At 46.8% G+C, this 2,773-nt stretch overlaps 1 non-coding gene across 1 annotated transcript; it reads right to left on the reverse strand.

The window, feature by feature from the left end:
• Window positions 1–1,557: 1,557 nt before the first annotated feature.
• Window positions 1,558–1,630, reverse strand: Trnaa-agc (transfer RNA alanine (anticodon AGC)). Its single transcript has one exon. It is a non-coding gene; the product is annotated as a tRNA-Ala (tRNA).
• Window positions 1,631–2,773: the final 1,143 nt, after the last annotated feature.

A 2,773-nucleotide genomic window follows, 5' to 3' on the forward strand; every position in this document is an offset into this window, starting at 1 on the left:
TTGGTCAGTTACTGCTGCTGCAATGACAAGTTATCAAGATTTAGGTGAGCTTCAACGTAGTGTTACAGTCGGCGCACGAGCGATGGGACGCAGCGTCTTCGAAGTACCGATGAAGTGGGGATTTTCCCGTACGACAATTTCACGAGTGTACCGTGAATATCAGGAATCCGGTACAACATCAAATATCCGACATCACTCCGGCGGGGAAAAGTTCCCGCAAGAGCGGGACCAACAACGACTGAAGAGAATCGTTCAACGTGACAAAAGTGCAACCCATCCGCAAATTGCTGCATATTTCAATGCTGGGCCATCAACAAGTGTCAGTATGTGAACTATGCAAAGAAACATCATTGATATGGGATTTTGGAGCCGAAGGCTCGCTGGAGTACCCTTGATGACTGCACGACACGAAGCCTTACGCCTCGCCTGGGCCCGTCAGCACCGACATTGGACTCTTGATAACTGGAAACATGTTGCCTCGCCGATTGAGTCTCGTTTCAAATTGTATCAAGCGGATGGACACGTACGGGTATGGAGACAATCTCATGAATCCATGGACCCTGCATGTCAGCACGGGACTGTTCAAGCTGCTGGAGGCTCTGTAATGGTGTGAGACGTGAGCAGTTGGAGTGATATTGGACCCCAGATAGTCTAGATACGACTCTGACAGGTGACGCGTACGTAAGCATCCTGTCTGATCACCTGCATCCATTCACGTCCATTGTGATTCCGACGGACTTGGGCAATCCCAGCAGGACAAAACGACACGCCACCAGTCGAGGACTGCTACAGAGTGGCTGCAGGGACACTCTTCTGAGTTTAAACACTTCCGCTGGCCACTAAACTTCTCAGACAAGAACATTATTGAGTATATCTGGGGTGCCTTGCAGCGTCCTGTACAGAAGAGATCTCCACTCCCACACACTCTTACGGATGTATGGACAGTCCCGCAGGTTTCATGGTGTGAATTTCCTCCAGCACTACTTCAGACATTAGTCGAGTCCATGCCACGCCGTGTTCCGGCACTTCTGCGTGCTTGCGGTGGCCCTATATGATATTAGGCAGGTGTACCAGTTTCTTCGGCTCTTCACTGTATGAGGGGAATGAACAGCGCCAAATGACTGATCCCTGTGAAGGACACGGAGATTCCTCATACTCGTGCGAGACAGAGGTTGAAAGGCGCCGCATTGTTGGTCTCCTGGTCGATTAGTGTAATATCCAGATTTGTGGGGCATTCGGATGTGACAGTGGCTCGGTGCTAGACTTCATGGAAACATGAGAGCAGGCATACTTGTCAAAATTCCAGTTGACCATGGCTGACCACCACAAGCAAGGACCACCATATTGTGCACTGAGCACATTGTAACTGATTCACATCGTCGCATACCATCCGAGAACAAGTAATCGATTCCTTCCAACATTCCATGTCATCCCACACCATTGGTCGGAGAACAACAGCAGCCGGAGTAGGGAATTACTGCCCCATGCTTAGGCTACCGTTAAAAAAAGACACAAATGGCTCTAATGATCGAAGCACACGAAATGAATTAAAATTTGTGCTGCAGCCGGGACTCAAACCCGGGTATTCTTGCATGCTAGGCAGAAATGCTAACCATTACACTACCACAGCACAATGGTCAACATTGCTGCACGAACTACCTAAGCTGAGTGCCCTTGCCAGCGGGGGTGCTTGCCAATATCGGAGAGCCCTGGAAGTAGTGACAATATATAAGGGAAAAATGAACTGAAGTTTTTGTTGGGGAGGGCACTGAGCTTAGGTAGTTCGTGCAGCAATGTTGATCGTTGTGCTGTGGTAGTTTAATGGCGCCGGCACGGTAGCTCAGCGTGTTCGGTCAGAGGGTTTACCTATCCTCTGTAATAAAAAAAAAAAAAAACTGAGTCAACGGATCAACGAACAAGCTGAACGAGTGTCATCGGACGTCCGCCACGAACAAATTCAACGAACAATACAGAAAAAAATGGTTAGCATTTCTTCCTAGCAAGCAGGAAGACCCGGGTTCGAGTCCCGGCCACAGCACAAATTTTAATTTATTTCTTCGATCATTATCGTAGATAATAAAAAGGAACTTAAATGTCTCAGGGAAACATTTAATTATAAGATCAACAAATGGCTGTGTTCGGATTGGTGTCGTGACCGAAAATAAATGGCGGTTCTGCACTATCCCGGATGACGATCGTCGTAGAGTATAAGAACCTTCAACATTGCAGGTATACATTAATTTTGGTATACGTTGATCCACGTTTGGGAATATACGGGCTTTCTCGTATTTTTATGCGCATGCGCATTAAGTAACTTCCTATTTCTTGCGCATGTGCATAGATAGCGTGTCTAGCTGGTAAGCGAGCTACCGTTTGGTTGCCGCAGTTTGCGACGGGACACGGCCCGTCGAACACATGCTGATGTGAGGTGGAGTGTACACCATTAAGTTAAGTTATTCTTTTGACTTTGTTCACATGTACTTTTATGTGTCATCTTTTTCTTTTATAAATATATAGCTACGCTGAGCTTTTAATTATTGACAAAGGTCTTTATAGACACTTTTGAGTTTATTGTTCTGAAGAAGGTGTAGTTATCTACACCGAAACCTAGGTAAACACTAGGTGTTTTTTCGCAATCGAGGCGGTTCTCAGTCCATTAATATAATGTCGTAGAGTATGGCAGCGATCTTGGAAGGGATGCCATTCTTCCATTGTTTTGGAAAGGCACAGCGGTGTTACTCCTGAGGTTGTGGAGTGCGGACCCGTCCAGTAT

This window comes from Schistocerca gregaria, chromosome 3, assembly GCF_023897955.1.
Source record: "Schistocerca gregaria isolate iqSchGreg1 chromosome 3, iqSchGreg1.2, whole genome shotgun sequence".
Classification (NCBI taxonomy): domain Eukaryota; kingdom Metazoa; phylum Arthropoda; class Insecta; order Orthoptera; family Acrididae; genus Schistocerca; species Schistocerca gregaria.